This window comes from Lytechinus variegatus, chromosome 1 (genome assembly GCF_018143015.1).
Source record: "Lytechinus variegatus isolate NC3 chromosome 1, Lvar_3.0, whole genome shotgun sequence".
Lineage (NCBI taxonomy): Eukaryota > Metazoa > Echinodermata > Echinoidea > Temnopleuroida > Toxopneustidae > Lytechinus > Lytechinus variegatus.
The window spans coordinates 47,261,291-47,287,397 of NC_054740.1; the positions used below are offsets into that span (position 1 = coordinate 47,261,291).

The 26,107-nt window shown below is 39.5% G+C and overlaps 1 long non-coding RNA gene across 1 annotated transcript; it reads right to left on the minus strand.

Annotated features, from left to right (window-relative positions):
- Positions 1 to 2,459: 2,459 nt before the first annotated feature.
- LOC121415348 lies at positions 2,460 to 7,072 on the minus strand. Its single transcript, XR_005970001.1, has 4 exons — positions 7,004 to 7,072; positions 4,663 to 5,036; positions 3,251 to 3,350; positions 2,460 to 2,558 (listed from the first exon to the last, which is right to left on the minus strand). It is a non-coding gene; the product is annotated as an uncharacterized LOC121415348 (long non-coding RNA).
- Positions 7,073 to 26,107: the final 19,035 nt, after the last annotated feature.

Consider the following 26,107-nt stretch of genomic DNA (forward strand, 5'->3'; position numbering starts at 1 on the left):
GGTAGACAAGGGTACGGATAAATCGGAAGAGACTGTTTACACTCCTTCCGATCGGGGTAGCTCCTCATCAAAGAGCAGGGCGGGCAAGAAGAGGCCTCGCGATGACCACTCGTGTTCTCATGACAATCAGACTCAAAGTATTGACCCACTACAACCCCCTGTAATTCAGAAAAAGAGCCGACTGGCCCGGGATTGTGACAGGTCAGTCCATTCATTGCCAGACCCCGCCGAAGCGGGTAGTTGGATCTTGCAAGCCTTGCAGGCGGCCCTCCCCCAGCGGGCGCCGCCATCGACCCTTCCAGACCCAGACCCTCTGGATTTGCGTACCGCCAGCCCGGCAAGTAATAGACAAAGCCGCCCGAGACAACGGGCTAATGAAGGCTCTACTCATTCTAGACGTAGAGAGAGGTCTAGATCGCCTCGTAACGGTCGCAGAGTGGGGGCTAATGATAACTCGCCTCGTATTAGCCGTAGAGAAAAAGAATTTTCCATTGTGGGAGAATCTGATTCAGAATTTGATTACCACCGACCTGTTACATCTCGCAGAAGAGATTGGGGCGATTTCTCACCATCTAATTCTAATAGCAGCCCCGCGCATTCCCTCCAAGCTGCCCAGCATATGGGATTCGAACGGGGACAATCACCATTGGGGTACGAGAGAGTTCTGACATACACGAACGCGATACTCCGGCTAGTGGGAACAGGCATCAGTCAGCCCTGATCTTGACTAAATACTGCCCTCAACTTCGGGCCGAAGACAGTACTAGTAGCGAAACTGAGCGAGAGAAGTCAATCTTCCGCCTGAACTCGTCCCTTAGTCGTTCGGACGAAGTCAGTCCGGCGATCAAGATGGATGCCCCGTATAAATCCTGCTTTCGGGGCCTAGATAAGCAACACTCTCGGCTTAAACCGATCAGTAAAGAAGTGTCGAGGGATTATCGATTTGCCGCTCAAGACTTCGAGGATTTTTTGTGCACACCTTCGGTCCCGGACGTTGCTTTCCGTGTCGGGGATGCGGGAGCGAGGAAGTCTAGATCGGGCCGTAACCCTCTCCGCGGCTCAGGCTACCGCTCAGCCGACTATTAGCTAGCATCGCTGGACGCGGCCGCCCGGAGCAGTATGAGACTCGCGATGTACCGGGGGTGCCTGTTAACCGCTCTTAGTGAGGCTGAGCGGCTTGGAGTCTCTACCGGTGACAAAAACTTATTGTTAGAATCACTCACAAAGATTGCTGATCTCCAGTATGAGCAAGCAGCAAGATCAACTCTACTATGCTCGAGGGCAAGAAGAGCCAAAGTTTTAGATGCCCTCAAGATTGAGAAAGGGGCAGCAAGACTGCTCAATAAGCTCCCTTGTGAAGGTAAGGACTTGTTTCATGGACATTTTCAAGATGTTTTGGATGAGTCTATTTCAGCCAGCACCACAGCTGACAAGACTTTTTATAGGCTCTCTTCGAGTAGACCTAGCCCGCCAGGCACCGCTAATGCTAGACCGGCCCAGGGCCAGGCCCAGAGACACCCCTTTGCTAGCTCTAGCTCCAGACTGCAGCCCCAGGCCTACAATGAACATAAGGGGTCATCCCTCTCCTTCCCTCGCTCTGGTGGTGACGCCAGGATTGAAAGGGGCCGCGGGAAAAGTCATAGGAAACCTCGGGGTGGAGGACAGGGCCGCCAGGCCCACTTTCAGCGCACCGAATTCAGGGCCCCCACTCAAAACCAGGGGCCCGTTTCATAAAACATTTGCCGCAGCGGCAACTCCCATTTTCAGCGGCAAATCTGTGTTTCTGCGGCAAATCTCAAAACAGTGGCAAGTTTCCGTTTCATAAAACTTTGCCGCAGATACTTTCAGCGGCAAATGACAATTTCTGCGGCAATATTTGACGCAGCTGTTTGAGCTGCGTCAAATATTTGCCGCAGATACTTTCAGCGGCAAATGACAATTTCTGCCACAATATTTGACGCAACTATTTGAGTTGCATCAAATATTGCAGCAGAAACAGCTTTTTCATCAAAATATCAACAATTTCGAGGGCCTAACAGCTATATTGCTCAATTTTTTGATGATTTTGATTTGATAAATTGCTTTTTGTCATTCTAAATAGAAAATACAGGTATTTTTACTCATTGACAAATAAAAAGTAGATATTTATTGAATCATCATTCTTTCTTTTTAAAGTAAAATTTATTTCAATAAATAGATACATAGGAACATCCATTGTGTTCCTGCAAAATTACACTTTCAAAAAAACTTTTCTTTATCCTGTAAAAGAATGAATAAATGATGTCTCATTTTGTAAAAGATGTTGCGCCATTGGCTTTTGAGTTTCAATAAGATTCATTTCATAAGTGCTGTTTTTGCTGCTGTTGGTTTCTGCTGATGTGTTTGTTGAATTCCCGGAGTGGTTGTTGAAAATCTTGATGTTGTTGAGGTTGCCAGTGTGGTTTTTGCAGATATTGTTGATGCTGCTGTAGTTGTTGGTATTGGTCAATGTAGTCGTTACATCTCCTGTGTGTTTGCTGCTGTTTTTGCTCCTGCTACTGTTCATGTGATTGAAGTACCTGAAATAGTAATTGATTTATAATGCATAAAAGCAAGATACTAAAGTTATTCCTAATTTCACTTTCATTGTTAACCCTTAATAGAGTGGGGGGGGGGGGTGAAGGCACCTTTTGATACTTTGCAAGATTTATCCAAATGGACAAGATCCTCAGGCACTCCCCCCCCCCCCGGGATGACTTACTAGAATAGCCTCATCTAGTAAGATGTATTAACAGGATTTTGTACTCATTATATTCAGTTGATTTTGATGAACTCAATTCATCAAATGAATGTAAAGGGTCTACCAGAAAAAAAATTCTGTGAGCTTCTTCGGGTAATCTTTCTGAGTCCTTTTACTCCTTTACTGGAATATTAATAATTAAAAACATGAAGTGAGTTTGACAGTAATTTGACATGTTGCATCTTTATAGGTGGTAGTGGTGGGGGTCAATCATTATAGAAATGCAGAATATTCATGTACATGTACCAATTTGGCAAGAGAAAGCAAGTCACATTATCTACCAATGATTGATATTGGTTTGTTACTTTTGCAGCTGAAAAAAAATTTCATCAACACCTCAAACTTAGAGTTTAATTCTAAAATTTGGATTCTTGACAAAGAGCAAATCAAGAAGACAAAAATTATTCAAATTGTTATGTGACTTACTTCCTATGCCAAAACGAATCAGAATTATAAATAAGTTTAACTTACGGTTAAATCACATTTCTAGGCTCTTTGTCTGGCGCTCCAAACCCTTCAGTCGTTGATTTTGGCATGGCTTGTCTTTCCGGAACTGCGGACAAAGCCTCACCTGAAGGAATAAATTAAATTGAAATTTTCAAAAAGTAGGTTTTTGTCAGGGGGGGAGGGTAAAGGGGTCAAGATGGGTTAATATGATGAACAAAAATGCAAACATGCAACAGTAAATAATATATAAGGAATCTCTGGTTGAGAAACGTCACTTCATGCAATTATTCCTCATAATTTATCTTGCACACACATATACACATAGTGAGGATGGGTGAGGGGGAGAGAGAGCGAGCATCGTCATCGTACATGCAAAAAGTATTAAATCCTTCACTAGCGTATAGATGGGGGCCATGCCCCCCCCCTGTTTCACGACCAAGAAAAAAAAAGGAGAATAAGAAAGAAAGGGAACGGGAAAGGGTAAAATAGAGAAGTATTTACTGAATATTATTACATCAAAATCTTTCCAAATATTTGATTTCTGTATTAAAAAGTTAAAAAATTTTGCTCTCTCACATCTTTGGAGAACTTTTGTTCCATCCGCCATATTAGGCCCTCTCAAAATATTTGGCTCATTACGCCACTGAAATCCATTGTCGGAATTTTATGTTTGCTTAATGTAAACATAATCTAACCCTAATAAGACTGCAAGGGTATTTTTGAGGCAGGAAAGATTGGCGGAAGGGGGTCGGGGCCCTCAAGATCGACCGTTAATTGTGCAATTGTGAAGAAATGCAAAATGCCTGCCACAGATGAAAAAATTGTATATTTGATCATTCTAGAATTATTTAAATTTATTTTTAATAAATATATTTTACTAAATCATGCATGAAATTAGAAGTTGGCTGGAAATCTATAAACAAATCCCTTAAAGTTTTTTTTGTTCAGACACATAAAAATCAAATCCCTTTCATCTGTATTTTTTTTTCCTTTCTGAAGTATTTCTTTGTTTTTTATACTTTTTTATATTGTTGACAAAATTTTCTGATCAAATTAATTGATTTTAATCAGTAAAATAAATATTAACCAGTATGATGCAATTATAAATTTTTGGTAAAAACAGATTTTGCATTGGATTTGTTCATGAAATCACATTTTAAAGCAATTCTGACATGTGTACTTACATGATGTTGCGTAATTTCAGAACCGGGTACCCAGGTGTCACAAATTTTGTCTGAAAACTCATGAATCTTTAAAAAAAAGGCATATAATGACGCGGCACCATCTTTCATGTTGTGGATTTAACGTGAAAATTTTTGGGCCCCCACCGCCATTTTAGGGTTAAATCAGATTGCACATCATGATGGATTTTACTGATGTTCATTCTGCAACCCATATTTCAAAGACTATCCATCATATCTAAAATTGATTTTTACCTGTGGCAGTATGTTAGTCTCTGCATTTCTACAACTGTGGCCAAATATTCTACAAGTTCATTAGATGGGCCCTTGGCATTTTTCTTATTGTAGGAGACCAACAAGCCCTGGCTTTGAAGTTCCTGGTCTATCCTTCTCCAGCTGCAATATCTGGTCAGTTGAGGACTTGGGGGCTTTGTGTCAGGAGTGGTCTTTATAGTGGCGGTGGCAATGGTGATGGCAGTGGCAGAAGCAGACTTGGTGGTGGTGGCATCAGCAGCACTGATAGTGGTGGCAGCAGTGGTGGTGGTGACTGCAATTGCAGAAATGTTCATGGTGGTATACGCCTCATCACGGCCAAAATTTGCTCCTGCTGCCACGCTGCTAGTCTCCATCTATTATGTTTTAAGTAGAATAAACATGAAAACATTTGATTATAAACACATCAACTTCAGAACACTAGTATATTGATAATAAAACTTGTAGATATAGAATTTCAGACCACCTTGAGGATGTTATGCTCAAAGCAAGGTTTTTATTTGACAACATTGGTCAAAGAGGAACATGGATTTAAATGTCAGAACACAACCCGTATCATTGGTTGATCAATCGTACTGTACAATACCCCATTCAGATATACATTGACCAATTTCTTGTTGAAACACATATATGTCTTTGTTATCAATCTTGTAGGGTATAGAGTGCATGTTGATTCTATATTCAGTGTTGTATACCGAGGCTGGCCTCGGGACCAGAATTTGCATCCTCGAAGCCTGATGTCTCGGCCTCAGTCGCTCTATCTTGATGTCTCAGCTCCGAGGCCTGACAAATGCGATCATTTCCAGCACATAAATTGTGTCTATCATCAACGCCATGTGCAATTTCTAATGCACACATTATTATAAGATCTAGATTCCACCCCCCCCCTCTCTATAGATTATATATACCGGTAATATATATATGCATATTTTGCCTGTTTTTTTTATTCTATTTATTTTCAATTTTTTTATTTCATTTATTCATTTATTTTTTTTCTTGGGGGGGGTCAATGGTCAATTGAATTTAACAAAAAACATGCAAATAATGCTCTGAATAGCCCTTTATTCCCTTCATTTTTGTTACTTTGAGCCCTAAATGTGCATGCGCCGGGTCAAGCTAGTGCTTATCTTGTTGCCCGAGTCGAATTCTACACGTTAGGCTAGGTGGTTACCCTGGCTAGGCTGTCGGGATATCCCTGGGGCCCCTTGAAAAAAATACTCTTTTTAATTTAAAAAATGCTCTAAGTAGCCCTTTATTCCCTTTAATTTTGTTAATTTGAGCCCCCTAAATGTGCATGCGCCGGGTCAAGTTAGGGCTTATCTTGTTGCCCGAGTCGAGTTCTACAAGTTAGGACACGTGATTACCCCGGCTAGGCTGTCGGAATACCCTTTAGGCCTCTCTCAAAAAAATTAAAAATTTCATACCCTTTTATTCACTGACTTTTGTCCCCTGAAAGTCCTCGTATTAGGGCAAGCCAGTGATTTTATGCTTGCCCGAGACGTGCTGCACCATTTAAACCCCCTAGCTAGCTTTCAAAACCCCTAATTTTTAAATATCGAATATTGAATATCCGTCCAACTTCACACGCGTTTGAATATCGAACCTGAATATCAAAACCAACTTCACAGTTTGAATATCGAATATCCAACCAACTTCCTGCCGGTCAAATTTTTGCTAACTCACAGCTTTAAAAAAAATTAATTTTGCCTTTTTTTTATTACTGTCTGGTCACCAAACTTTTTATACTCGCAAGCCACCCCCCCCCCCCCTGAAAACTATAAGAAAAACAACCCAACACAGTTACAGAGCTTGAGTACAATATTTGTGTAAGTTAACCCTGCCCCCTCAACTTTAAAAAAAAAAACATGCCCAAGCTGAGGCCAAAGTCCAAACATGAGCGTGAACATCAATCTAACCCATTCATGATTCTCGAGACTTGACTGTATTTTTGTCGCCCACAACAACCCAAGCCACAAAAAAAGGCTAACTCTCACACAGCTGTTCACATATCGCACTGAATTAGGTAATTAAAGACTAAAGTCAGAAAGAAAGACAGATGCAACTCAAGACAGTCGCAACGCCGCTCATTCGAGCTCCACCCCACACACATCAACACTACTGCCGTGTACTACGCCGAAGCTCCGGGATAGCGAGCACTCGATGATACCTCCACGATATCCCCGGGCAAAATGCATGTTTACCTCGTAGAAAACGATGGAAATATGATATGTATTATCAATGTCATTCTTTCGGAAGTGATTTATTTATTACTTTATCAAATGATGCAATAATTATATAAATACGATAAGTAGAAAGTACTTACATCTCCGATTCAAATTTTCCGTAAATTCTGTCACCATCCAAATTTTATCGCAGACGACGTGTGTGAAGAAAAAAAAACCGGCTGTTAGCTGCATATCAGGCTCGTTCACGAACTATTTTTCATTAAATTATTTTTATTTACGATAACAATTTGTCATTGCTTTTATGAAACGGATATTTGCAACTATGACAAGTTGCCATTGCAATAACAAGATTTGCCATAGATATGGGAGATGTTACAGTTGCAAGTCAAAAGTTTTATGAAACGGGCCCCAGGACTTTTGACAATCAAACACTAGTCATTCCCCACCTTCAGCAAGTCCCAGTAGGGGGAAAACTTTTTCTTTGCTTACAGAACTGGGAAAAGATAACCAAAGACAAATTTGTTCTAGAGATACTAAGATCGGGATACAATCCAAATTTCCCAAGAGTAATTCATCCTTCCCATTTTCGACAACAGACCCCCATACCAAGGGATCCTTCACGCCGAGAGGCTCTCCAATCAGAAATACAGTCTCTACTCCACAAAGGAGCTATCATAACAGTCCCAGACCACAAGTCCCTCATCCTCTCCCCCGTTTTCCTGGTAAAGAAACGCTCCGGGGGTTTTCGCTTGATAATCAACCTAAAGAAGATAAACAAACTCCTCCCAGATCAAACATTCAGAATGGAGTCCCTTACAACTATCCTACCTCTGATAAAACCCAATCAATGGGAAGTCACCATAGACCTCAAAGACGCTTATTATCATGTTCCTATAGCCCCAGAGGCCTGCAAGTTTCTGGGCTTCAAAGTAGGAGACGTTTGTTATCAGTTCATAGCCCTTCCGTTCGGCCTAAAGCCTGCCCCAAGGATATTTTCCCGACTGGTGAGAGTCCTCGCCGCAGAGTTAAGAAGGCGAGGCATTACTATCTTCTGTTACCTGGATGACTGGCTCCTCCTCGGCCCTTCCAGGACCACTCTTGCCTACAACGTAAGCGTCCGAAAGCTGGCTTCGGATCTAGGTTTTCTGATCAACAAAGAAAAATCGAGGTTCACACCAACAAGATCACCAGAGTTTCTAGGGGCGATAATATCCATCCCAAACTTAATAGTTCGCCCTTCCCCTCACAGAATAAAGAAGATCCAGTCAGTAGGTGCAGAGCTCTACTCAAACTCATGCTCGCCAGCCAGAACTTGGCAAATTTTCCTCGGTCTATTAGCAAGCCTAGTGGATCTAATCCCGCAGTGCAGACGACATATGAGGCCACTCCAACTGCACTTCCTGAGACACTTCAGGCCCAGAATTCACCCCAGGGACCATCTTGTTCCCATGACAGATGCGATGATGCATGCAATTCATCTGTGGTCAGCATGTCGATTTCTGAACCAAGGGAAGCAAACTCAGAACCCGAAACCAACCCTCACCCTAACGACCGATGCTTCAAAGCTTGGTTGGGGAGCACACATGGGGAAATTCAAAGCCTCTGGCCAATGGCAAGGAAGAGATTCAGCACAGCATATCAATGTTCTAGAAATGAAGGGGGTTCAACTGGCTCTACTTGCCTTCCTCCCCCAAGTTGCCAACCAGTGCATTCTGGTGAAATTAGACAACAGCACAGTGGTCTCCTACATAAACAGGGAAGGAGGGACAAGGTCATCTACTCTCTGCTTCCTAACATTGGAAATTCTAGCATGGTGCCAGAACAATCACATAACCCTAAAGGCTTGCCACATCCCAGGGAAAGAAAATTACATTGCAGACTTCCTCTCTCGGGGAAGTTATCTCCCATCAGAATGGCAACTCAATCTCACCATAGTGGAGAGAATCTTCAGTCAGGGCGACCAGCCGATAGACTTATTTGCATCAGCCCTGAACAAGCAGCTCCCGACTTATTGCACGAAACATCAAGATCCCTTAGCCTTTGCGACAGACTCCCTAACAATCCCTTGGAAGGGGATCCTGGGTTACGCCTTTCCGCCCTTTCCCATAATACCTCAAGTGCTGGAGAAAGTGAGGAAGGAAGAAGCTTACGTTCTCCTCATCGCACCTTGGTGGCCGAGGAGACCATGGTTTACAACACTTACAGATCTCCTAGTGGGGACTCCCAAAAGACTACCCCCACTCGTGGACCTCCTAAAACAACCCGGGACGGACACTTATTACCCGAACCCGGAAAGACTTTGCCTAACACTCTGGCCCATCTCAGGAAATCAGCAACTAAAGCGGGCCTTTCGGAGAGAGCTGCAGACATGGCCTCTAGATTCCTGCGATCCTCCACCAGGAACACTTATGATTCTAGACTCCAGAGATACTTTCGGTGGTGTGACAGTTTACAGATTGATCCAACCTCTGCCTCTTTAGGTAAGATAGCAGATTTCTTACTTCTACTATTTGACGAAGGTTTAACTGTCTCCTCCATAAGGGGTTACAGGTCAGCCATAGCAGCCATTCATTCAGGCTTCTCTAATGGGGAAACTATCTCAAATTCAGTTGTCCTTGCCAGGCTAACAAGATCCTTTTTCTTACAGAATCCTCCTCGCCGAAGACTCTTCCTCAAATGGGACCTTCCGCGGGTCCTTCGGGCCCTGGCGAAACCCCCCTTTGAACCCATGCATAAATGCTCCCTCCTTGATCTGTCCATTAAGACAGCCTTGTTGGCTATAGCTTCAGGTCAAAGACGTAGTTTGCTTCATGCACTCACGGTAAGGATTTATAATATAAATAGAAAGTACTTGATTGCTGTGATATGTATATGCTATGAATGTAGCAAAAGGAATTTATAAGTGAATCTCTGTTTTATGAATTTGGATGGATAGGTATTTGGAATTATTTGATGGCATTTATGTATTATTTTGGTATATTGAACATGAATTGCACCTGTCAGGATTTATGTTTCTGATACTGTACTGTAAACAGAATGGTTGTGTGTAAAGTACACATAAGTATAAAATAATTTGTTTCATTTGTACAATTTAAGATTTTATCAAAGATGTTATGAATATTTGTATTTACAGTGGTCGAACCCTCGATTCGTTGATGATGCTATTGCTATGTAGGTGACTTTCAATCTGCATGTAGATTTGTCCTCCTTGAGAACTCAAGAGGGGTGAGTTAATGTTATATAATTTAAAGACAATTTATAACAAAATATATAGTATTAATATTTTGTGGTAATTGATCGTGATAATTTTCTTGTTTATGTAATGTATAAAATTAGATACTGTACATCATGTTTTGTATTATTGGACAATGTATGTTGAAAGATTATAAGGAATATAAGATGTTTCTAATTATGTTAATGCTATACAGTATTTCAATTGAACATGGTAAAAACTAAGTGACTAATTTAATGTATCATGCCAGTTTAGTTGAAGAATAATCATAACATTTAATTGGTTGACACCTTAGTAATCTTAAACACATTGAGGTTTGAATGGTTTAAGAATGCAATGACTCATTATTGTTTGTGCTGGTGATGTAAAAAAATGATATATATGTACTCATCATTTCTTTCTTGTTTTGTTTCTTTCAAGGGTTGATCTACCCTCAAAAATAAATACCACATAAATTTTAAATGACTGTGTCATGCATCATTTATACCTGCCGTTACAAAATGGCGTTGCAAGTAGGATTGTGGTTTTGAGAGTAGATGACCCGTTTTTGCATTAGGAACCCCCTCTTGAGGATGTAACTGATGTCTGAGGACGTGACTGCTGTCTTGGAACTTGGTTGATGCAGGAGATTATACGGGACGTGGAATGTTAGACTTACCCACACGCTGGATTTCAGATGCGCAAACTGGATCGATGCACATCTTCCTAGGAGTGATACAGTTATTGAAATATGAACTTTAAATCATAGTAACAGATCCAAGTTTCCAAAGAACTTTAAAAGAACTTTAATTGAACTTCAATTTTAGTAGTATTTTGAAGTATATTGTGATCTATTTTTACATGTATGTTTATATACACAGTTTGTATTAGTGCATTTATCTCATTTCACAGTTTGCATTAGTGCATTTGTATCGTTTCATTTGTATCCTTTCAGCCAGTTGCAAAATCATGGCAGAGAAGAAAAGAAGTCCAAGTCCTGGTAGAGAAGTAGTGGAGGAGGAACTTCGAAAACTTCAGGTAGAACTGCATCAGTTGAAATTACAGGGAGTAAGTCAAGCAAGCCATAATGAAAAGGTACCACCCGTTGTGTACGTATCTGCAGAGCGTCAGATAAGGAAATTTGGAGGTGACGAGGGGATTGATGAATGGATTTCAGATATTCAGAGTTTATTGGCAGACAAGGTCGCCTACCAAACCCCCAAGGAAAGGTTGCAGACTGTAATCAGACATACCCATGGTGCAGCTCGCATGGAACTTGTCAGTCGGGAAGATATCGGTAGCGCAGAGGATGCATTCCAAGTTCTGAGGTCAGTTTTTGGAGAAGTAGGAAGTCAAGCGTCCCAGAAGCGAAAGTTTTTCAGTCGCCTGCAGAAGAGAGGAGAAACATTAATAGAATATTCCCATGAACTGATCCGGTTGTTGAAGACGTGGAGAGGAGTGGGAAAGCAGGATCGAGAAGAGACCCTCATCTCACAATTCATTGAAAGAGTTTCTGATGCTGATCTTCGTCGGGAACTTCTTCGTCGATCTCAAGAAAACCCAGCACCCTTTGTGGCCCTCCGAGACTGGGCTGTACAGTGGGAACGGCAAGGTTCCCATAGCAGAAGGTCAGATAGAGGTCAACTAGGCGTAGAGTCTCAAGAGCAGGGAGTCAGCTCGACTAATAACCAGAGCATCTCTCTTGTATTAGAAGCACTTCAACAACAAAATAAGCTGGTATCTGCCCTCCTTACCCAGCAGGAAGAGCAAAGCAGAGTACTGAATAGCCTCTTAGCTCAGAGTCGTCCACGTTGGCCTCAAGGTTGTTTTCAGTGCGGAGCCAAGGACCACATCAGACGTAATTGCCCTCGCACACGCAATTTAAACGAATAAAGCCCGCTGCTGGACAGGAAGTGGCGGGCGTGACACCATCGTTCAGCCCCGAACGAATCCTGAAGAAGGCCATCGAAAAGTGTCCTTATAGTGAGGTTCAGGTGCAGGGGGTTGCAGTTTCCTGTCTAATGGATTCAGGTTCACAAGTTTCAACCATTACAGAGACATTCTTTCGGAAGAACTATGGTACCCTCAAGTGGCAAAATATTCCTTTCCTGAAATTGACAGCAGCTAATGGACTCTCTATTCCATATTGTGGGTATGTTGAGTTGGATGTTGTTATAGGAGAACACTACTTACCAGAGATGGGCTGGCTTGTGGTAAAGGAGTCAGGTGATGAAGATACCCGTAGTAGGAAAGAGAAACATCCTGGAGTTATCGGAAGTAATATTATTGAGGTGCTGCGAGAGGCTGTCCAGTCAAGTTCAGTAGAGTCAGGACAGGTGGGACAGACTCCTTTATCAAACCTGTCATTCTACACAGAGGCAAATATGTCAGATATCACAATTACTACATCCACTGTAACAGCAGAGAGCAATTTTCAAGGATGTACTAGGGTAATGGGGAAGCAGCCCATTCTCATTCCTGCAGAGAGCACCAGAACTATTACTTCCTCCGCTCGTGGGCATGATGAAGTCATGTTAATTGAAGAACTTGAAGAGAGTTCCCTTCCTCATGGGCTATTGGTGCTGCCTTCATTAGTTTGTTCCAGGCATGGACAAATCCCAGTCACCGTTACAAATTTCTCCCGAGAGGATCAGTACCTGTATCCACACACCCCGATAGCAAAGATTGACTTGCCTCAAGAGATTCAGAACTTTCCACGGAATTCTGTAGAAACAATTTCAGTCGAAGAAGTGATGGTGCTCCAAGGCCATACCCCAGGTATTGTCAAGTCTGAGGATTCTAAAATCCATGATGTATTTTCCAAACTTGACATTGGTGACATAAGTGTAGAGGAGAGAAGTAGGCTACAATCACTTATTACACAGCATGATGAAGTGTTCAGCAGGGGAGATCATGACATGGGGTACTGTGATAAGATCAGACGACATTCAATAAAGACAGTGGATGATACTCCAATCAAGTTGCCTTACAGACGGGTTCCACCAAGCCAGTGGGAGGCAGTTAGAGATTTCTTGGAAACGCAGTGTTCCATTGGTGTCATCCGTCCAAGTACTTCACCGTACGCTGCTGCCATGGTTTTGGTAAGGAAGCCTAATGGAAAGATCAGAGTTTGTGGTGATTTTCGACTGTTGAATGCAAAGACTATCAAAGACGCACACCCACTCCCACGAGTTGATGAGGCATTAGAGGCATTAAACGGAGCCAAGTACTTTGCATCCTTAGATCTGGCACATGGATTTTGGCAGTGTGCTATCGAGGAGACTGATATACCCAAAACTGCATTTCGAGCTGGTCCTTGGGGTCTCTTTGAATACACGCGGATGCCCATGGGTTTGTGCAATGCCCCTGCCACATTTTCCAGGTTAATGCAAGCTTGTCTGGGAGATGTGAACCTACAGAGTGTAATAGTCTACCTAGATGACATTCTGGTCTTCGGCAGCACTTTCGAAGAAACCTTGGATAGACTAGATATGGTCTTGCATCGCCTTCATGCATTTGGACTCAAGATTAAGCCAGAAAAATGCCACTTAATGAAGAGGGAGGTTAAGTACCTGGGCCATGTTGTTTCTGAAGCAGGAATTAGTACTGATCCAGAGAAGGTATCTGCTGTCAAGTCGTGGAAGCTTCCTAGGACGGAGAGCGAGCTGAGGTCATTTCTTGGGCTAGCCAGCTATTATCGCCGTTTTATACAGGGCTTTGCCTCGATAGCGAGACCTCTTCATGCCCTCTTGGGACCCACCAACAGGCAATTGGCTAAGAAGAAAAAGAACAGACCGAACAATCATGACAGTCTGCCATTTCAAGACAAATGGACGGATGAGTGCACCCAAGCCTTTGAGGAAATGAAACGATGTCTTACATCTAGCCCACTGTTGGGATATCCAGACTTCAAATCTCCCTTCATCGTTGAAACTGATGCCAGTTGTAGTGGACTAGGTGCTGTTCTGTCACAGAAACAGAAAAGCAGGACGGTAGTCATAGCCTATGCCAGCCGCTCCCTACGTCCAGCAGAACGCAATGATTCCAATTACAGTGCTATGAAGTTAGAACTGTTGGGACTCAAATGGGCGGTGACAGAGAAATTCCGGGATTATCTACTTGGAAACACTTTCACAGTACTTACAGACAATAATCCTCTTGCCTACTTAGACACTGCCAAATTAGGAGCCACTGAAATGCGATGGGTTGTGCAGCTTGCTCAGTTCAACTTCAAGGTGCAATACCGTTCTGGACGAACCAATCGTCATGCCGATGCCCTGAGTCGCAACCCGGCCCCATCTATTGGCAATACCCTGGAACAAGATGAGACAGATGTATTGTCTCACTTGGTGACAAGCAGCGAACTGCCTCAGGAGTTGAAGGTTAGGGTGGAGGAATTGATGACGGAAGCTACATCCACACAGATTCACTCAACTGTAACGATTGATGAAGTGAGAACCCGATCTAGCAATATCAATCCTGTTTGATGCAAATCCACTCTTCCAGGTTTTACTCATACAGATATCTGTTGTCTCCAGGAAACGGACCCAGACATTGGTCACCTTCTTCGACTAAAGAAGTCGCTACAGAAACCTAGTGGAAACATTCTTCATTCACTGCCAAAGAATGTAAGACTCTATGTTCGAGAGTGGGACCGAATTGTCTGCATTGGCAAAGTGTGGGTCCGGGAAGTTCAGTTTCGAGATGAATTTGTTCAGCAACTTTTGCTCCCTACGTCTTTGAAAGGAAGAGTCCTAGAAGAGTTACATGATAATCTTGGCCATCAGGGAGTAGACCGTACACTGTCTCTATGCAGGAGCCGCTTCTTCTGGCCAGGCATGTCAACAGATGTAGAGAGATATTGCCAAAACTGCCATCGCTGCCTGTTCGCCAAGGCCAAGCCCAAAGTCCGCCCAGCTATGGGTAGTATCATTGCCCAGAAGCCGCAAGAAGTAGTAGCAATTGACTTTACGGTATTGGAGTGCTCAGCAAATGGCTTTGAGAATGTTCTAGTGATTACAGATGTCTTCACTAAATTTACCCAAGCCATACCCACCAGAGATCAGAAGGCTAGGACAGTGGCTGAAGTCTTAGTGAAAGAATGGTTTGTGCGTTATGGTGTACCAAGAAGGCTCCATAGTGATCAAGGACGTTGTTTTGAGGCTGATATCATACAGGAACTTGGTCGTATGTATGGAATCAGAAAGAGTCGTACCACCCCATACCATCCAACTGGTAATGGGCAAGCGGAGCGATTCAATAGGACCATGCATAATCTTCTCAGAACCCTGGAAATTGATGAGAAACGGAGATGGAACCAACATATCGCGGAACTTGTCTTCGCTTATAATGCAGCACCACATGCAAGCACAGGATATACTCCCTACTTCTTATTCTTTGGTAGAGAACCTCAACTTTCCATAGATCAGCTTTTCAAACCTCCAAGCCAAGGTTTGGAGGTTTGAATCAGCTAACATAGACGAGTGGGTGTCTAAGCATCAGAGTCAGCTAAAGGATGCTTGGGAGAGAGCTGCCGGGAACTTAGAGAAGGAAGCACGATGACATCAAGAGATCCAAAAGACTAGTGCAAAGGATGTCGAACTTGAGGTTGGCCAGAGAGTGTTGCTTCGACAGCAAGCTTGGACAGGAAGGCACAAAATCCAAGACATTTGGCAAGGAACCCCATACCGCATCCGAAAGAGACTGGACATGTATATGAAATTGAACCAGTCAATGGTTCTGAGAAAACCAAAGTGGTGAACAGATCTGACTTATTGATTATTCCAGAATCAACTGAATTGGTCCGTCATTCCAAGCCTAGGACTCTTCCTACTTCCATATCCAAGCCGGATAAATCAGATGATATCCCTAATGTGCAGTGGAATGTAAGCGACATTGCCCAGGCTCTCAACCACTCTCAAGCCCCACCCTCATTTCCAGAAAATGATCAGCCGGTAGACGAGCCTGTGTTGGAAGATGGAAATGAGCTGTCACAGACCAAACCGTATGAGGCATCTCTGACTCCCATTCATGACTCTTTAGATGAAGAAACCGTCAATGAGGAGGAATCCCCCCTTGTCAGTGAGAATGAAGTGCCACCATCGGAACAAGAGAAGCCGATGTCTCCCTGTCTTCGAAGGTCAACTCGCTCCACAGCGGGTAGAAATAATAACCCATATAATCTGTTTTGAGCGAAGGGATTGACCTTTCAGCAAACAGTTCAAATCTATTCAATGTATTCTGGTAACTAAAGTTATGGATATTGGAATTTATAGAAATAATTCATACTTTGTAATTATGAGGTGTTTATTTATGTTGCTGAGACAGCAACCTTTTAGCAGGGGAGAATGTAACAGGTCAGAAAATATATGTACAAGAGAGAGATTTTCTATGTGTATTTTGATTTTTTCTATGTGTATGTAAAACTGATCTGTTGAGAAGGTCCCTGAATGCATTGAAGCATTATGTATTGTCCCTGGAAGCATTGTATTGAATTCATCCCTTTCAATCTAAATACTTCTGAGGAGATCCCTTCAAGGAAGTCCTCCTTGACCTTGGGTCATTGAGGGTGATCTTGGGACAGCTTTCTTGATAGCTTGCTTGACACATGACCAAAGGAGAGGGAAAGAGACTGACCACCCTCTTGCTTTGGGAAGGTCAAGATTTCAGTTACTTTTCGATGATCTATTTGAAGTTGGTTTGATTTGTCTTCACACCGTAAAAAAAAGCTGTATATCAGGGGCGGATCCAGCCTTCGCCAATAGGGGGGGCCCGGAATTTTTTTTCAGCCATATTTTCCCCGATCGGCCACTCGAATATGATATCTGCCGGGATTTTGGGTTTCTTTAAAGGGGTAGTCCTATTAGTCACTTCTTTGCTTTATTCTTATGAATAAACATAAATGTATAATACCATAATCATTATTTATATAATGCGAGCGCGAAGCACGAGCTATTTTTTTTTTGGAATCTTATGTACTTTTTTCTAAAAGTTTTGAACATTCTGGGCAATCCTGAAAAAAGATAAGTATGCAAGTGAATAATTTTTACAAACGTGAAGCGCGAGCAGAAATGAACTGATGGAAAAGGTACTGTTAAGGACTTGCTTGCAGTTAGCCATGAAGATGTTACATATTTTAAAAAATCAAATAATGCGAGCGCGAAGCGCGAGCTGAAATTTTTTGACATGTTTACCTAAGGAATGGAAATTCTAAGCACTTTTGTAACTTAACATAATAGGTATATTACTAAACGATTGGTGCGAGCGCGAAGCGTGAGCAAAAAATTTTGTGATTTAGACCTACTGAACGAGACACTCTATTCAAGTTTTGTAAATCATGAAAAGGATGAGGAAGTGGGGATCTTGCTTACATTAATAATGCGAGCGCATAGCGCGAGCGGAAAATTTTTATATACATTTTGAGCTGATCGAAAACGTATTTGTTATGGACTGCTTGAACTTAGCCATGAAGACGTTACATTTTATTTTAACATTCAAATATTGCGAGCGCGAAGCGCGAGCTGAAAATTTTTGACATTTCTACCTGAATAATGGAAATTTTAAGCACTTTTTGTAATCGTGGAAAGGATAAGACACAAACTGAACATTATTGATGCAAGCGCGAAGCGCGAGCGGAAAAAATTCTGGACACTCTATTCATGTTTTGTAAATCATGAAAAGGTTAAGCTATTGGAAATTTTCACACATTAATAATGCGAGCACAAAGCGCGAGCAGACAATTTTTTTATATTGTTATCTGAAACTGGATAATTATTTGAATGGAGAACTAGCTGCGTATCTGAATAAACGTGTGTTTGAGATATTCGACCTAGAATTTGGGTACTCTAAATACCTTTTTTTACCATGAAAATCAATAAAGCGAGCGCAAAGCGCGAGCTAAAAATATATGATATTCAGATCTGAAAAGGGGTCACTTTAAGCTCTGTATTGCAAGCACTTTGTGGAAAAATTGTGAGGTGAAAAGGGATAACAGTTAAAACGGAGCTGATATTTTCAATTATTGTTGCTTTGAGTTTTGACATAGGACCGGGATATTCTATAAGGACATTATGTCATCATAAGAAAATGATGACTATCTTCCTATTTCTCTTCCTAAGCATGAGAGCGCAAAATCTATTGATATTATGGCCTGAAAACTGGACATTTAAAGCACTTTTGTAATTATGCATAAGATGCATGAGTTTAAAATCTATCAATGCGAGCGCAAATCTCGAGCAGAAATTTATGATTGTCATCAAATGGTGATTTTAAGTAGTTTGTTTTAGAATTAATATTGAGATATACATAACTCACTAATCAAAATGCAAGCGTGCAGCGCTAGCTGATACGTTTTGACAATTTGACCTAAATAGGGATATTTTGAGAACTTCATGGAATACAGGAACATAATAGGTAACTGACAAATCAAATTTTGTGAGCGCGCAGCACAAGAAGAAATTGATAATATTTAGACCATAAAACAGAAATTTTTACACTTTTAAAAAATCAATTTGTAAATAAAACAAAATAATGAAAGTTCAATTTCCCAGCTGAAATATGTTTTGTATATTGACTTCAGAATTTGATATTTTAAGGTCCATATTGAGCAAGATATCACCTAAAAGGCAATTCGAGCGCAAAGCGCGAGCGAAAATTTTATATCCCGACATGAAAGATTAAAAAAAAATTAATTTCCAAGTCTTCCCCTTATCTTATTTTATTCACTCATCTTCCTCCTGTTATGCTTGCCTTCCTTCTTTTCTCCTCTCTTTTCCCTTTTTCTTTTTTCCTTTTTCCCCCCTTTTTTTCTTTTTTTTGCTCCGCCAATAGGGGGGGCCCGGGCCCCTCGGGCCCCCCCCCTGGATCCGCCTATGTATATGGGGTGAGTTTCTCATATGTTAATGATTGTTTTAAACATTTATTGTGATGCATTTTTTTGAGATTTATAATATAAATAGAAAGTACTTGATTGCTGTGATATGTATATGCTATGAATGTAGCAAAAGGAATTTATAAGTGAATCTCTGTTTTATGAATTTGGATGGATAGGTATTTGGAATTATTTGATGGCATTTATGTATTATTTTGGTATATTGAACATGAATTGCACCTGTCAGGATTTATGTTTCTGATACTGTACTGTAAACAGAATGGTTGTGTGTAAAGTACACATAAGTATAAAATAATTTGTTTCATTTGTACAATTTAAGATTTTATCAAAGATGTTATGAATATTTGTATTTACAGTGGTCGAACCCTCGATTCGTTGATGATGCTATTGCTATGTAGGTGACTTTCAATCTGCATGTAGATTTGTCCTTGAGAACTCAAGAGGGGTGAGTTAATGTTATATAATTTAAAGACAATTTATAACAAAATATATAGTATTAATATTTTGTGGTTATTGATCGTGATAATTTTCTTGTTTATGTAATGTATAAAATTAGATACTGTACATCATGTTTTGTATTATTGGACAATGTATGTTGAAAGATTATAAGGAATATAAGATGTCTCTAATTATGTTAATGCTATACAGTATTTCAACTGAACATGGTAAAAACTAAGTGACTAATTTAATGTATCATGCCAGTTTAGTTGAAGAATAATCATAACATTTAATTGGTTGACACCTTAGTAATCTTAAACACATTGCACTCCTGCACCCCTCTGCACTCCCATTCCATTTTCCCTTGTCTCTTTCCTGCTTGGTCCTTTCTCTTATATTATGGTATTTAAATGACCTCACATTTGGATGAAATTGACACTATTCATAGTCGAAATGATGTAAAAAAATGCAAATATTATACTTCACAGGAATTTATATCAGCCTTTGAATTAAACGACAATAACGATAGCAATGTTGATGTTAATAATAATTTCAGTTTACTACATTTCAATTCCAGAAGTATCTGCAAAAACTTTGAATCTGTCGAAACTTTTTTAACCTCTCTAAACAATTATTCTTTTTCAGTCATTGGTATTTCGGAAACCTGGCTGAAGTCAAATTCTCCAAATATCTATAATTTACCCAATTATCACATGATACACATTGATAGGCATGATAGGAGGAAAAGAAGAGGAGGAGGGGTGGCAATGTATATTAATTCAAATATCAAATATAAACTTAGAACAGATATTCATTTTGAAGATATAGAAAGCTTATTCATTGAAATAGATATTAAAGATGGAAAAAATGTAGTCATAGGAACATTATACAGACCCCCAAGTAGCAATATTAACAACTTTCTTGAAAACTTAGATAGTGAATTGGATAAAATTTCATGCGAAAATAAACATACTTACATAATGGGCGATTTCAATATTGATTTGTCAAATCGTATACAAAGCACGTCACATTTAATCGGAAATCATGATGGCAGTGATAATAACATAAATACATTTTTGGATACACTATTTTCATATGATTTTTATCCATGTATAAATGTACCTACTAGGATAACTCCAATGTCAGCGACAATAATTGATAACATATTTTCCAATTCTTTTAATGATAATAATCATAGTGGTGTTTTTACTTATGATATTACAGATCACTTACCAATATTTTTTATTTCTCCACTTCTGAAGCTTAATGATAATAAAAAGCCGAATAAAAGAAAATATAGAAAAGAAAATTTGAATACTATTTCGGCTCTAATTGAAGACTTAGAAAGAGAAGAATGGCATGAAACTATGGTTCAACATGATGTTAATAGAGCTTACAAACAATTTATTGATAAACTAACTCATTACTATAATAAAAATATACCACTTGTTCAAAGAAAACAACGCAAAAATGATAAAAGAAACCCATGGATCACTCGAGGAATTATACGTTCAATTAAAAAACGCAATAAACTTTATAAATCGTATATTTCTAAACCGTCTGAACAAAGTTTCAAGAAGTATAAAAAATATCGTAATACTCTAAACAGTGTAATCCGCTCATCAAAAAAAATTATTATTCTAAGGAATTAAAAGATGCAGAAGTAAATTTAAATGCCACGTGGAAAGTTATAAACAAATTGATTAACAAAAGCAAACCACATAGCAACAGCGACAGTCTTAAGATAGACAATGAAGAAATATCCCAACCGGCTGAAATCGCACAATCATTCAACCGTTTCTTTACAAACATCGGTCCCAATTTAGCTTCCAAGATAGTTGGTGACAATACGAATTTTAAAGAATATCTTTCCCAGCCAAATCAAAATACAATGTTTTTTACCCCCACAGACCGACATGAAATAATTGAAATAGTACAAGCTTTAACACCAAAGAAGTCCACAGGCTATGATGGTATTAGTACAAAACTGTTACAGCAAATTGTAACATGTATCGTTTCTCCATTGGAACATATTTTTAACTTATCACTCTCCACTGGATGCTTTCCTGATCTAATGAAAATAGCCAAAGTAATCCCGATTTATAAAAAAGATGATCCTACTCAAGTTACAAATTATCGGCCTATTTCCCTCTTACCATGCATATCAAAAATATTAGAAAGAATTGTTTACAAAAAAATGGATTCCTTTTTGTCATTTAATAAGATTATTACACCAGCCCAGTTTGGATTCAGAAAAAAATTCTCGACCGATTTCGCAATAACCAAATTGCTGGATAAAGTTGTAAACTCACTTTCAAAAAAAAATCACACCGTTGCTTTATTTATGGACTTAAGTAAAGCTTTTGATACCATTGACCATGGTATTTTACTTCATAAGTTGTATAATTACGGGATAAGGGGCATTGTTTGGTCATGGATTAAGAGTTATCTTTCCAATAGGCAACAATTCGTTTTTATCAATGATGTTAAATCTCCTGTATCGTTTGTCAATTGCGGCGTCCCGCAGGGTTCTATTCTGGGACCTTTGTTATTTTTAGTATACATTAATGATATAGTAAATTCATCTTCCATTCTTTCTTTCATCTTATTCGCCGATGATACTAATATTTTGTTATCTCACAAGGACTTACCAGAATTGATAAATATAATGAATTTAGAATTAAATAAAGTTTCATCATGGTTTAAATGTAATAAGTTATCTCTTAACATAAGTAAAACTCATATTATGCATTTTAAATCATCTCACAGAAATGAAAATTTTACACAAGATATTAAAATTGATAATGTGCCTTTAGATAAAAAAGAATACGTAAAATTCCTTGGTATCACAATAGACAAGCATTTATCATGGACTCCACACATAAGCAACGTGTCTTCCTCTGGAGCTAAAGGAATTGGAATACTTTGTAGACTAAAAAAAATCTTACCAGAGAAATCTCTTGTTATGATATATAATACATTGATTTTTACCATATATTCACTACTGTAACCTCATTTGGGGGAATAGCTGCAAGACAAGGCTTAATCATATACTTTTATTGCAAAAGAAAGCGGTTAGAATTTGTTCAAATTCTGCCTATCTTTCACATACAGATCCTCTTTTTTATCGTCTGAAAATATTTAAGATAAATGATATTAATACTTTACAAATAGCACTGTTTATGTATAGATATAATTACGACATGCTTCCTCCAGTATTCACGGATTTATTTTCATATAATAACAATTTACACTCATATCCAACAAGAACATGCAATAATATTCACTTAAACAATCCTAGGACACTATTTGCACATAAAACACTAAGACATCATGGACCTGATATTTGGAATGCATTGCCAGATTCACTCAAGCTGACAAGATCATTTTATTCCTTTAAACGAACTATAAAAGAATTGCAATTAAACCAATACCTAACAAATTGAAAAAAAAAAAGAAAATCATTACCATTGTTATCATTATTTTAATTATACATTGAATTTTATCTAGAAATGTATAAATTAAAAATCAACAACAAAACGTGTTATATTCTAAAATTCCATGCGAAGGACCAAGCATCTCCCTCCCTCCCCCCCAGTCCCTCTTGCACCTGCACGTTTAATGACAGTAGACATTAATTATTTTGGCTATTTTCCAGGGTTGTTACGTTTTCAAGCTTTGCTTTTGTGACGACCCTTGCAACTATTCTATTTATTGTAACAGGAAATACCACTTAATAAATTTCATTTATGTAAGATATGTTTTAGGATTTGTATACAAAACTATTGTTCATTATTTTGATGTCAAGTCTCAGATATGTATTTTCTTGTCCAGAATTTTGTTATGAAAAATGTTGCAAAAACCAATAAATGAAATGAAATGAAATGAAAGAATGCAATGACTCATTATTGTTTGTGCTGGTGATGTAAAAAAATGATATATATGTACTCATCATTTCTTTCTTGTTTTGTTTCTTTCAAGGGTTGCTCTACCCTCAAAAAAAAATACCACATAAATTTTAAATGACTGTGTCATGCGTCATTTATACCTGCCGTTACATTTATTACAAACTATAATTTATGAAAAGAAGATACCAAAGACGATTTTTAGTGAAACGTTGAGGCCCCCGTTTTGAAGCCCCCCAAAGTCACAAAATAGTTTCAGACTTTCGTTGCGCGGTGTTAAATCATAATCGCACTTGCAAGGGAGACTTCACGCTTTTTTATTCATTCTGGAAAATAAAGGTATTTGGTATGCTGTGATTTCACCCAAAACAGATTATCGTTGTAATTATACAATACACGTTGCAAGTGATCTCTCTACATTTAGGTAAAGAGACCATTTATGAGAAGCGGGACAATAGGCAATGAAAAAAGCACTAGAGCAGACAAAGCGGTATCGATCGAACCCGACCAGTCCATGCGTGCTGATTGCCCTTACACACTTTTGTACACAGTGTCTATTGACCTTGGGAAAAGCGAAGATTTTACAAAATAACACAACTTTTCCTCGTAAATTTCTTAACTATTCTGTTGATTTGAGAAGCGAAATCTTAATTTCTAGAAATAAAAATGTCTGATCTTTCATCTTTACATTTACTAAAAATCCTGAAAATACATCAGTTTGGCGCAATTAGCAATTGATTTGGAAAACACCGCCATTATCCAAATACCAGCAATGTACCAAAACGGCCCCGCCGCAGGGAGAGGTATCGGGATTCGCGGGTCCGCACACAAAGGGTTAACTTTGCAGATAAGTGGTCCCAGATAGGCTGGGCTAAATCATTATCTATTTTGAAAGCAAGAACACAAAACTTGCTGGTGAGATGTCAAAAGAAGATCAATATGTTAGAAAGAAACAAAGTTTAATAGGACATTCATATAGCTTGTCTTGTCTTGTAAATACTGCACTTAAATGCCTAAAAGAGGCTATAGACGTGCAGGCCATTCATGCAATCGCTGCCGCTATATACTTCTTTTACTTTGTCACGATTTAACTTTGTAAGTGGATTTTTCAGCCTAACTAAATTCAGTTAAACTAAACTTTCAAATACAATTGTGATTTTGACTTATCAAATATCTAAATACAGGGTTGCTAGACCACCCACAATTCACAAATGACTCAAGAATTAGAGAACAGACGTCTAATAAATTTTAAATAAACTTTATTTAACTTAAAAATTACAGAATCCTTTCATAGAAAAATTAGCGAACAGTCTTTACAAAACAAAGGCTTTAGTTTTACGTAAGTGTAGAATAAATCAATAGAAAATCACATACATGTAGACTAATGCTAAATTACAACACAAGATCACTCTCTTTAACCCAAAATTAATGATATTACGCCGCAAGTGTTCTTAAAGGATACTGTCAAATTTGTAATGTGTTCTAAATGTCTCTTCAAAATTAGTAAGGATAAGGATGTAAGGGTACTGTCAAATTTGTAATGTGTTCTAAATGTCTCTTCAAAAATAGTCACTAGGTAATACCACTTATGTGTTTTTGAGGATGATATGGTCGAAGGTCATCTAGGGGTCAAGGATCATATTGCCTATTTGATTGTTCGTGAAATGAGGCGAGACTCATGGCTTGTGAACCACCTATATGTTGGCATGTCTGCTATTAATACATCCTTACTATAATTTGGCTAATCTTGTGTGTCCTTCCGTTTGTTTGACGCAGCTTTTCTCAGTGGTTTTCCACTTAACCGAGCTGGAATTTTTTCTAAACATGGTTAAATTGTTCACAGATTGTCATAAGGGGGGTTGTTTGTGGCATTTTGGTCGCATTATTTAAAGTTTTTTTACAATTCGTAACTTTTTGGCATTCCTTTTCGCAGCCCTGAGTATAGCTTCGCAGTTCCCAGTCCCTTTTACCTCTGTCGGGTCAGCGAAATACAAAGCATGCATGCCATCATGCCGACTGTCGACCGGGTATGGTACGGTATACGGTACGTACTTACTCATGCGCTGGCTGCATGTGTGCGCTGCTGAAACGTAAACAACATACCGTAATCGGCCGATGTCCTCAGTGGTTACCGTACCGGTGAGTACGACTTTCTGACAAACCTATTTATTTACTATCAATAACTGGGATATACTCATTTGATTTGCTAGTTCATTACAATTAGCTTGCACGCCGAATAAAAGTACACAATTTTTCCTGCGCGCGCAGCGTCTCCCTATGCACGCACTATCCCAAGATCATCACGCAAATTGGCGTCCATTTCCTCTTTTACTTTCGCCTGCCGCCGTGATCAGACATAGCTAAGTACACTCCCACTTTGCCCCTTTTAAAGTGTCCGTTGATGACATATTTATCTATATTTTTATTACCTATTTCAATCCTTTGCCCTTAGGGTTCTGATTGATTTCATTTTATGTACTCTGCGTGGAGCTTTCGTGTTATTAATTCACGTTTTTCTTTAATTAAATTGTGTGAGGTCCGAACAGTCAGTTTCGTTTTCACACTGACGGGTTGCTCCGCTTCCTTATCCCTTAGCTCCGCACTCTCCTGCGTGCCGCGGGCTTTAATGCGACGCTTCACTTTCTTTTTAATTCCTTATAATTCTTTTAATTCTTGACTTGCTCCTTTGCCTCGTCTTGAATTGAATTGATTTTATTTTCCTCGCCACAGCTTAGGCTATGCTGGACAGGTAGGAGCGTCACCCTTTATTTGTTCTCAAACTTGTTTTCAACTTGTT